This window comes from Canis lupus, chromosome 5 (assembly GCF_011100685.1).
Source record: "Canis lupus familiaris isolate Mischka breed German Shepherd chromosome 5, alternate assembly UU_Cfam_GSD_1.0, whole genome shotgun sequence".
Classification (NCBI taxonomy): domain Eukaryota; kingdom Metazoa; phylum Chordata; class Mammalia; order Carnivora; family Canidae; genus Canis; species Canis lupus.
Genome location: NC_049226.1, coordinates 36,558,994 through 36,571,317, shown reverse-complemented (window position 1 = coordinate 36,571,317; position 12,324 = coordinate 36,558,994). Strand labels below are relative to the sequence as shown.

General features: G+C 42.5%; 1 long non-coding RNA gene across 1 annotated transcript in view; it reads right to left on the bottom strand.

Moving 5' to 3' along the window:
- The window catches only part of LOC111095895, a 119,575-nt gene that overhangs the window by 37,677 nt on the left and 69,574 nt on the right, over positions 1-12,324 (bottom strand). The window contains exons 7-8 of the long non-coding RNA XR_005359518.1: positions 9,099-9,195; positions 1,101-1,321 (exon numbers count right to left, since the gene is read on the bottom strand). This is a non-coding gene — a long non-coding RNA (uncharacterized LOC111095895). The remainder of the gene's footprint in view (positions 1-1,100; positions 1,322-9,098; positions 9,196-12,324) is intronic.

The following is a 12,324-nucleotide window of genomic DNA, read 5'->3' as shown; positions in this document are numbered from 1 at the left end:
ATATTTTGCTAGATATCCTTTTGTTCCTTTGAAATTATGTGCCATGGACATGTATTAAATATAAAATAATGCATGAAAATTGCTACCAAAAATATAAATAAATAGGAACGACTGAGCATACGTGCCCAAACAAGTGTTAATTCTGAGTATACTGTTATGCTAAATAATAGGACATTTTAAAACCATAAGGAAAAGAGAATGCAAACATACAAGTATAAAGTGTTCCATGTTTGTTTGTTTGTTTTAAGATTTTATTGACTTATTCATGAGAGACACACAGAGAGAGGCACGGAGACATAGGCAGAGGGAGAAGCAGGCTCCCTGTGGGGAGCCTGATATGGGACTTGATCCCAGGACCCCAGGATCATGCCCTGAGCCAAAGGCAGATGCTAACCACTGAGCTGCCCAGGTGTCCCTCCATGTTTCTTCTTAAATTCATGCTTGCAAAATTCCAGTTCAACTTCTAGTCACATGTTTTTGGTTGATTCTCTGCTCTTCTTTGAGTCAATGTATTTTCAGGGTCTGTGTGATGAAATGCTACCATAGCCTGCACGTGGTCACTTCATTGTCACCATGGCTCTGTCCACCAGCAGAACTCTCAATGCACTGGGCTCTTCATTTTCCCCTTGTGTCTCCAGATGACCAGAGTAGATGGAGGGGCTCCCTGGGTGCCTCAACTACTGCCCAAACCCTGTGGTTTATCTTTAGCCCCTTCCCTAGCTCTCTAATAATGTTTGAGCAATGTCATTAGGATTCTGCCAATCCCAGCTCTTTCTACTGAGTCCTTTATAGCCATCAGATAGATCACTGTTATGGAATGAGTGTTTGTGTCTCCCCGCAAATTCATAAGGTGAGTTACCCAAGAAGGTAAATAACCCTAATAAGGTGAAGAACCCAATGTGACGGTATTTGGAGATGGGGCTTTGGGGAGGTAGTTAGGGTTAGATGCAGTCATGAGGGTGAGGCCTGCACAATGGGAGTAGTGCCCTTATAAGAAAGACTGCCGAGAGCCTTCTCTCTTTCCCACAAAGAGGTCACATGATTACGCCGCAAGCCGGCAGGTGCCTACAGGCCAATGAAATTCTCAGAATGAAACCTACCTTGATCTTGTACTTCTCAGGCTCCAGAAGTGTGAGAAATGGGCTTCTGCTGTTTAATCCGCCCGCGCTGTGGTGTTACGTCGTGGCACTCTGAGCTGACAAATACAGTTTTCCCTAATTCAGCCGCATGACTGTTTCAAGGGGCCAGGCCATTCGAAACACCATCCACTCTGGAGAAGGAGGTGGTGATGTAAATGAATTTAACGCCGCTGAACTGTACCCTTAAAAATGACGAAAATGGTAAATGTTGCTATTTATTTTTGTACCACACGCACACAAAAAAGGCATCGAACTCATTTTCTCATTTTAAACTCAATTACCCCACCCCATCCCTTCCTTTCTTGCTCAAAAGACAGACGTGTCTACAGCCTCTCTGTGGAATAAGATACTATAGGAAAGATGCTCATCGCATAGTTATTTAACATTTGAAAATAGAACTTTAGGGGAAAAATGTAGGCATGGGGGTTGCAGGGTAAATGAACCGTCACACTGTAAGTTAATAACCCCCAGGAATCCTGAAAGCTATTTTAAAACATTGTATTAAGAGCCCTGGAAGAATTTGTGGTGAAGATCAAATATACTAGACCCTTGGAAAACACAATTCCCAGTTTGTCAGCTCTCAAAGGCAAAGATGCTAGAGCAGCCACACTCTTCAGAAACGTAGGAGAGAGAGAGACAAAGGGAATGTCTGGAAATGGAGTAGAAATTAGAAAAGCAAGCAGGACATCAAATAAAAAGTCTCAGAAAGGGGCACCTGGGTGGCTCAGTGTTGAGCGTCTGCCTTTGGCTCAGGGCGTGACCCCGGGATCGAGTCCCTCATCGGTTCCCCGCAGGGAGCCTGCTTCTCCCTCTGCCTGTGTCTCTGCCTCTCTCTGTCTCTCTCATGAATAAATAAATAAAATCTTTAAAAGTGAGAGAGAGAGTCTCAGAAAGAAAACTCATCTCCTAGAATCTTAAGGCACCCCTGTGATACTAGTCACTGGGGTCCGCTTGAAATAAACTAGCCTTTCGCTAGGTGCTTGATCTTACAGGTGACTCACTGTAAAGTGTTCATAAGTTTAATATGTATGTTTCCCCATATTTTACGGCATTTAGGTGCCTGGATACCAGCAGATCCTAGCTCCCAGTGAAAATTTCCATTCTGCAATGTGTCCTCCTCTGTCTCACTACTTCAGGGAGGTAGACTGGAGAGGTATAGGGTCAGAGAGAAGTGGAGGATCACATGTGGTCTGCAGTCTCCAGAGGGCTGTGTGGCTAATGTGCAATTTGTATTGGGGAAATTCGGAATGCAAGTCACTGATTGGCGCTGTTATATCTGGCAGATATGTGACTTCTCTGCACCTCAGCATCCCCAGCTTTGAATTGTGGATAATATTAAATAATGCCCCACCCTGGTTGTGTGTGTATGAGGATCCCATACATGGGATGCACTTAGTGAGAGGATATCTTGAGATATTCACCTCTGTACCTTCCTTTCTCCCACACTCCTGCTCCCTGCAGTGGTCAGCCACCAAGGGAAGGAGCACTGTTACAAAAATGAGAACCAGGGATGCCTGGGTGGCTCAGTGGTTGAGCATCTGCCTTCAGCTCAGGTCGTGATCCTGGTATCCTGGGATCGAGTCCACATCGGGCTCCCTACAGGGAGCCTGCTTCTCCCTCTGCCTGTGTCTCTGCCTCTGTGTGTGTGTGTGTGTGTGTGTGTGTGTGTGTGTGTGTCTCATGAATAAATTTTTTAAAAATCTAAAAAAAAAAAAGGAGAGAGAGAAAAAAACAGAAATGGTCAATGCTTGTAATTTTGACTTCCAGACATGTTGCTTTGGGAAGCCTGGCTTGGAGTGGGAGAGGTCAGTGGGAAGGAAGAGGGAGATGTCCACGAGGGAACAGCCTCGTACAATGCCCTTTGCGATTGTAAAATACAGACATAAAATCATGGGATACAAATTATCTCACTTAGCACCAATGAAAATTAAAAGGTCTCTAAGTCTGTGACACCAGAAGACCAAAAAAGTTGAGCTATTAGCACAAGGCTTTGAAAATATCATGTACCAAGCCATTTTTATCTTGTTACACACATTACACATATAACAGTATTTGCAAGGCATTTACCTTGAACTTATGGGGAATTTAAACATTAAGCCAGTTCCTTTGAATATTCTTTTCTTGCCATATTTATACTTTATTCCGTGGCTTGTCATCATAAAATTCTGTAGTTCACTTACCAACAGCTTTCCTGCCAAATTCTACTGTAATCGCAGTGCTCACTTGTTACATTTGTGTTATTTATCCCTGAGTTCATACTATTCACTTACCTGTTTGAGATAGAAAGTTACATTGAATCATTAAATGAGTTAGAATTAATTCATCCAGTGTAAAAAAATAAATAACTTGTCAGGTCCTCTTGGGGGGAGGGGGAATCTCATTTCTTCCAAGTTCAATTATAGTAGAAATAAATTTTAAAAGATTTTTATTTATTTATTTGAGAGAGAGAGAGAGCACAAGCAGCGGGGAACAGCAGAGGGAGAGGGAGAAGCAAGTTCCCCACTGAGCAGGAAGCCTGGATACAGGACTCGATCCCAGGACCCCAGGATCATGACCTGATCTGAAGGCAGGTGCTTAACCTACTGAGCCACCCAGGTGCCCCTAAAAGAAATATTTTTAGACACAACCCAGAATCTTGGTGTTTTCTTCAACAAATACACTGTATAAATAGTATTACCTATTTTAAAGTCAGTGACTTATCTGTAATACCCTTAGTAAAGCTTTTATAAGTTATTAAATTTATATAGGGTAGTGACCATCAGAATGAGACTTTACTGTTCAAAGAGCACATAAAAGTTCCATTATGAGCTAAGTTTTGACCTAAGAGTTAAGGAAGATGTGGGGCAAAAGAACTGGTTGAGAAAGAAAATAATTGGCAAAGTAATGTATGGAGGCAAATGTATGGAGGAGCCTGGGAAAGGAAACCAACCTAGGGGCACCTGGGTGGCTCAGTGGTTGAGCGTCTGCCTCTGGCTCAGGGCGTGATCCTGGGGTCCTGGGATAGAGTCCCGCATTGGGCTCCCCACAGGGAGCCTGCTTCTCCCTTTGCCTGTGTCTCTGCCTCTCTCTGTGTCTCTCATGAATAAATAAATAAAATCTTTAAAAAAAAAAAAAGAACTAAAGAAATGCAGACCTTGGCAGTTAAAAGTTCTCCCATTTCATAGGAAACTAGAGGGAATCAAGGGAACCACCAACCAGGCAAAAGAAACAGGCAAAGCTTCATGACCAACCAGGGAAACAAGCTTATTTTCAACCTTTTGTTTCCAACCGCATGTGGCAACTGAGTGCTCACAATAGCACGATGATTTGGGGCCCACTTTTCTCCCCTGTCCACTGAGGATGGAGACAAAGACTAGTTCTTCATTGTATGCCCCATTGACAAATACAAGAAAGGAAAACAAACCCCAAAAAAGGCCAAACAAATTATTGCATTCATTCGATTAAATGTGAGGGAGCATCTACCACAATGAGATGGTACAAGAATTTACCATCTACACTGCAGTGTCTTAAGTATGTTAACAGATGCAAACACCCCAGACATGGAAGGACACAGAATGAGTGGGAGTCTTAGTGGGATGAGCATCCTGGGAAAGATGATCTTTGAGGAATTCTTGAAGATTTTGCAGGGGTTACACAGGTGGCCGGGGCGGGGGGTGTCCATGCACCTGTGAATAAAATGCACTACACAATTTGGGAGGGAGATGACACCCAAAATATAGACTGGCCCAGAAGTTAGTTGACATGCCCTGGGTTTAAATCAATGAAAATTAAGCTATGAGAGTGGAGGAGCTGGTCGCTGAAAGATCTTGTACTTATTTGGCACTTCTGCAAGCCAAGCCTTGATTTCTCGAAGCAAAAAGATGTGCCCTAGGGTTTGGGGAAATTAGGTGTGCATGATGAATGCCCAAGTGAAGCCCTCTCTCGATGGACTCAGAAGCACAGAAGGGGTATCAGGACAGGGGGACCTTTGGAGCTGTCTGTTGCATCCATGCCCAGAGCAAATGCAATGATTCCAGAAGCGTGTTCAGAACCTCTCCTATATAAAGCAGTGGGTTCGATGACTTCCTGCCAGGAAAGCCCATGGCGCTCTTTAATGCACAAAAATGTTTCTGTGCACTGGTTGCAAATCATGAGCATTTCTCCCCAACTCACCCACCACCATGCCCAGCCCCGGGCAGCCTGCAACTGGGCACAGCCACGCTGATGGTAACGACCACACTGTCCCATAGAAGCCCCAAGTCAGACAGCGGGTAGGTAAATCTATTCACTTTAAAATCTAAGGGTTCTTTTCTTGTTTTTAATCCTCTGTTAACTGCCCCGCAGGAACAGATGTTGTTATTCTGAGCCTGGCATATTATTGGAATGACTTAACAGCATCTTCTGTTGCCAGCTCATTGTGTTTAGGGTTCGAAGGCTTTGCACTGTTTCCTTTTCTTCTTTTGATTAAAACGATGTGCCAAAAACCATATAGAAATCAGAGACCGTGAGCCTTCCAAGACATGGCCTTTGCAGGAGCAGAGAAGTTTCTCTGAATAGCAGCACCCGCTCTCTCCCTCTGCCTTTTCTTTTTCTTTTCTTCTTTCCTTTCTTTTCTTTTCTTTTCCTTTCTTTTCTTTTTTTCCCTTCCCCTTCCTCCCCCTTCCTTAGAGCTGAGTCTTAACGCGTTCTCCTCTGGTGCAACTTGATGACATGCTGTGTGTAACTGGCAGTGACAGAGGGTCGCAGAAGTGGGGAAGGGACAGGCTGCCACCTGGCCACAGCCTGGAAGTTGCAGATCCCAGGTGCACTTCTCAGCTCTAAGCAAGTGAGCTTCTGTTTGTGTAGGAAGCACCCAGGATGACTCCTCACTTTATCTCACTCTGTGTGATCTCTGCTGTTTTCCTGAAACATTCAGCTCACTCAGGCCATCTTTGGCATTCCCAGTTTCAACACAGATGCAGGTGGTGTATTTCTCCACCAAAAGAAACAACAACAACAACAACAACAAGCATGCTGGCACAATGATAATTGGCCACTGACAGCTCATCTGGGAGGGTGACAGCAGGGAACCGTGGGGACCATGCTGAATGGGAGTGAACTTCCTGTCTGAAGTGGGCAACCGCCACCCTGCTTTAGCCAAGTTGTGTTTGGTGGCACTGGCATGTGGACACAGCTTGAGCAAACCTTCCCATTGTTTTTGGAGAGAAGCCAAAAATTCTTATTTCTAGGGGAAATACACTGGATTTTAAATATTGGGTGTTTTGGTTTTGTCTTTCTGTGTTGTTTCATTTTTATCTTGTTTTCTTGATGATGTTTTGGTTACACGCTAAGTCCACTACTGCTGAACAGTTTTTCCTACACATATATTACATATTCTTGCCCTATATTATAGGCCCCTTCACATATATATATTTTTTGTATCATCTATTGTTCCTAAAAGTGGTGTTAGGTACATAATACATGTTCAACTAATGCTTGGATGGTGGAGGGAAGGATGGATGAATGGGTGAGGAGAGATGGATAGACTGGCAAAATAAAGGAACAAAGGAATGAGCAATTTGCTAATGGTATCACTCAGCCGATGAAAATGGATGGACACAGGAATGGGGAACCCTAAATTCTGGCTTATTTTAGATTCCATTTAATTAAATCAAGTTAAGTGATATTCTTAGAGATTCATCAGAATCCATATCTGGACTACCCCCTATTCCTTTCCCCTACCCAATCAGGAAACTACTTTGATTCATTACTTTGTAAGATGATACGTACAGAAATGTTTACCATAGCAATGTTTAAGGGACAAAACTAGAAACAAAGTGAATGCAGCTCAAAAGAAAAATGGTCACGTACACCATCACTACATCTACGTGCTGGTGTATTCACACAACCAATGCAAATCATAAATTAGAGTGATCCCCTTGACTTGGAGGGGCTTCCATAAGGTATAACTAGCGGGAAAAAAAATCAAGATGCAAAAAAGTGTGCATAATAGTATACCAATTTTTTTTTTTTTAGTATACCAATTTTTAAAAGTCTAACCCCCAATATATGTGTGTGTGTGGTTTGGTATATATGTAATCAGTTTTGAATTATATGGGTACAGAAAAAATATGACATACATATATTGATATTTTCATTTAGATTACCTTATTGTGGAAGGCTAATGAAGGCAAGCATGTGAGGTAAACATGAAAAAAAAAAATAGGGAGCTTCTTTTCCAGCCCATGAGGAAGAAAGGGAACCAGAAAAATGAGCTTTATTCCCAAGTATATAGAAATTTAGGTTGCTCCTGTTGTACAACTGAACAGAATGGTGCACACTTTGGCCTGGCGACACTTTGTATGTTCATGTAACCAACTACATTATTCTGTTTTACATTAAAGACACCATACAGAAGTCACATGGACAATGGGCCATGCCAGTAGGACTGTATCTTATGCGCATGTCACTTTTTTCAAACATAAATGCTCTACTGTGTCCCAAGGGTGCAGAAAATGCTAGTTGCTTGAAAAAGAAGATACTTTGTTTAATGCTTATTCCTTTACCCTGTAGAATTATGAGCTCCAGTCATATCGTCATGGTGGCGCTTGTTGGAACAACCCTGTGGCTGGGTTCCCTCTGTGTCTTACACTGTGCCATCCTCTTTCCCACCTGCAGAAACCTTTACTCTGGTCCATCCTTTGTTTCCCTGGTAACCACTCAAAATCCTCTTGTCACCCAAACATCCCTGAGTTTATCAACTTGTGAGAAGTGAGATCTTCTCATTTTGTTTACCCACCTGAATCACAGTGCCCCCTCTATTTGGCTGGCAGGGAACTCAATCTTTGCTCTGAGTTAACCTAAATATTGTCTGATCAGCTTAAATCAGAGGTTCCCACAACTTCCTGCTTGGATTTGACTGATTGCTGATTCAGAACTTAAGAAACTCCTTTTCTCCCTGCATCACCGGTTTGTGATAAAAAGGATCACAGAGAGCAGGTATAGGGAAAGGGCGTGGAGTTCCACAGCCTCTTTGGGTGCACCACTGTCCCCAAACCTCCATGTGTTCACCAGCCTGGAGGTTTTCTATACCCTATCCTTTTTTTTTTTTTTTAAGATTTTATTTATTTATTCATGAGGGAGAGAGAAAGAGGCAGAGAGGCAGAGACACAGACAGAGGGAGAAGCAGGCTCACGCAGGGAGCCTGACGTGGGACTCTATCCAGGGTCTCCAGGACCAGGCCCTGGGTTGAAGGCGGTGCTAAACCGCTGAGACACCTGGGCTGCCCCTCTTTTGGGTTTTTTAACAAAGCTTCATGACATAGGTACGATTGATTAAATCATTGACCAGAGGTTCAGGAGGAGGGGAATGAAAGTTCCAACCTTTTAATCACTTGGTTGGCTTCCCTGGCAAACAGCCCTCATCGTTGGGTGACCTGGGGGCTGTCCAAAAGTGGCCTCATTAACGTAACAAAAGACCCCTTTATCACTCATCACCTAAGCAATTCCCAGGGTTTTAGGAGTTGTGTGGCAGGGGCAGGGACGAAGACCAAATATATATTTGCTATTCTAAATCCCAGTAACATATCTCCATTTTCTGTTTTTAACATAAAATAGAATGATACAGTATATTACATCACACACACACACACACACACGCGCGCGCACACACACACCATGTATGGCCTGGTTGAAGTATGCACAATACTAATCAGAGGTGTAAAAAAATGCATAAATAAAATAATCTAACTTTATGCTTTGGAATTTATTTCATTTTGCCATCAGGATGGCTGAGGATGGGGGTTTGTGGCATTGGGTATGGATTTTCCCAGAATTGACAGTTAGTATACTTTTGCTGCTAAGTCTTTACTTAGATCCCTATTGCTTTGTGGTTAGTTCCTTTTCAGATGCTCAGGTGGGTTCTCTCCCCTAAATTTTGGTTGCTTCTGGGCCCAGTTCAGTCTGCCAAGTATCTTTCTATCCCTAAAACTCAGTGGATTACCTGTCTGTATTCCCAGAGGGAATCCTCAAGCTCTATGTAAATGAGTCAAGGTGGCTCCACTAGCAGCAGCTCCACTGGGGTCAGAGGGATGGGGACCCTGGAAGACAAATAAAAGGAGATAACTTCCCTCCCCAGTAGCATGTACATCCCAGATCCTTCCCAGTTAAAATACCTGGTTACCCACCTCCATTCAAATTAGAATCTTCAATTGTACAAAAAAAGTCCCATTGGGATAAATATTCAAATTTTAGAAGGCCCATATTTGGGGATGATTATTATGTAATCCATACATATACAGTCCTAGTGAAGTGAGGGGGGCAGAACGAGGGAGGATGGGGCTCCAGATATGAAAATTCTTTGTATTATCAGTAGAAAGAGTAAGCTTTCCAGGGGCTTATACCCCTTCATGAGACCGTAGATGCCGTCCCATGAAATTGCACTCTCAAACACTTGGCCTATTGAGTAATACACACACTCATACATTTTACCCCAAATATTATGACCCTGTTTTTCACCAAAGGCCCTGAAATCATCTTAAACTATGCTGGAACATAAAAACATAACAAGATTACAACTGAGCAATATGGGAGTCCCAAGAGTTATTAATATGTCTAAAGAAGAACACCATATAATGAAAATAAAGTAAGAAGAACATAAATAAGGAATGTTTCTAGAGAATCAGGCACAGCTGAGCAGGGATAGTCATACAAAACATCACACACACCAGCCTGTAACCTCCCTGGGTCTAACCTACTTTCTCTGGAAACTACTTTTTGAAGCATCTTTGGAATTGCACCTTATGGCCTAGAATTCTCAGTTTAAACGGTGCATTAATGAATAATCAGAAAAGCCCCTGAGAAGCTGCCTGTGTGATCATTCACTGATAAAACTGGAAAAAGCCAAAACGTCCCTAAATGCGAAGATTCAAAATTCCTAAACGCCATATTCCTCAACTAGCCAGAGAAGACAGAGACAAGCTAGGAGGCAGATGTAATTCTTTGTTATGCAACTTTGGCCAAAGTATCCATTTTATAAACTGCTAACCTTCAGAGATAAGAGAGTTATGAGCAATAAAGAAGGCTGGGGAATCCCCGAGGAAATTATTTGCTAGATATCTCTCAGAAAATTGTAAAAGCAGCCAATGCACAGAATGTGAGGGAGCTATGTAGACGTGAGCAAAGCTCATGATGTTTCTTGAGAATGGAATGCCTCTCTGAATGTGACCTTGAGAATTCTTGGCCAAGACAGGGTTGCCCTGGGAAGTCCCTGGGCTGGGGACACACCTGCACTTGAGGCCTTGACAAATTTGTCATGCCAGCCTTCCCAACCCCTAGAAACCCAGCACTGCCTTCGTGAAAGCAAGTACATTTCCCCCATGCCTTTCTCCACCACCAAAGCTCATGCTGGCAACCCATCTAGATAGGGGGATGGATTTCACCATCTCTCTTACTGCTCTACTCTGCAATTGGGCTGGAAGGCAACCAAAGACATTTGGCCCACAGACTATAGTTGATGGACTTCTGAATGAGAGACAGAATAAATGTCCAGGTACTTAGCTTGGACTTGAAGATGACGGCCCACTCTCATACCCTTTCATAGTCTTCCAGACCATCATTCCTTTCAACAAACAGGAATCAAGTCCCCGTTATACTGCAGGCACTGTGCTAAACAGTGAGGACATGCAGGGGACAAGCCAAAGTCCCTGCACTAAGGGGTGAAAGTCCCTGTAGTCAAGTGCTTACTGTTATAAAAAATTAAAGACACTTTGTATGATAATAGTAGAAACATTTGTCTAAACCCATGAAATGTACAACCCCAAGAGTGAACCCTAATGTAAAATGTGGACTCTGGATGATGATATATCAATATAGGTTTATCAGTTGTAAGAAAGGTATCCGTCTGATGGGCATGCTGGTAACAGGGAGGTGATGCACGTGGAGGGGGGCTTTGGGGGTATATGAGAAATCTCTATACCTCCTGCTTAGTTTTACTGTGAACCTAAAAGTTTTTTTAAAATTACTTAAAATGTTTTTAAATTAAGATTATCAAAAAATTTTTAAATTAAGATTATCAACTATTCATTTCACTGATAATAAGTACTATAAAGAAGACACATGCTGAGCTATTTCTTTTAATTTAAATTCAATTAGCCAACATATAGTATACATCATTAGTTTCAGATGTAGTTTCCAGTAATTTGTCAGTTGCATATAATGCCCGGTGCTCATCACATCACATGCCCTCCTTCATGCCTGTCACCCAGTTATCCCATCCCCCCAGCCACCTCCACTCCAGCAACCCTCTGTTTGTTCCCCAGAGTTAAGAGTTTCTTATGGTTTGTCTTCCTCTCGGATTTTTCTCCATTCAGTTTCCCCTCCTTTCCTTATGGTCCTATGCTCTCTTATATTCTACATATGAGTGAAGCCATATGATAATTGTCTTTCTCCGATTGACTTATTTCACTCAGCATAATACCCTCCAGTTCTATCCACATCGATGTAAACAGTTGGTATTCATCCTTTCAGATAGCTGAGTAATATTATATACGTGTGTGTGTGTGTATACACACACACACACACACACACACACCACATCTTTATCCATTCATCTGTTGAAAGACATCGTGACTCCTTCCAGTTTGGCTGTTGTGGACATTGCTGCTATGAACACTGAGGTGCAGGTGCCCCTTTGTTTCACTACATCTGTATCTTTGCTTTAAATACTGGGTTATTTCTTATTATATCAGTCTACCTACCCAGAGTGCAATCTCCACTCCTCTGTTTTTTCCATTTTTACCTGTTCTTCAAGTCTCTACCAAAAGTCCCATTTCCAACCCAATTAGCATTTCCAAGCTAATTCAGGCTGAGGACAACCATAAACAAGCACATATTCTCCATCCTCATGGGCTCACTGTCCAGTCCCCAAGAATTCTCCTCCCTTGAGCTGCAAGAGTTCTGACTGTAATAGTAGTCATTGGGTCTACAGTATTAACTGATGCACGCTCTTTGCAAATAAATTTTGAGAGGTGGTTCGTTGCACATCACACTTTCTATCAGTGCCTGATAGAAGGGAGTAGAAAAGTAAGAGGGACAGCAAGCAGGAGCTTTGAATGTTCAAATGTAACAAATAGTTGACCAAAATTGGTGTCATAAATACAGATGGAGGGTAAATAAATTTTAAAAGTGGGTACAAGGAGATCCTGTTATTTAGACCAGGAGCTGGTGAA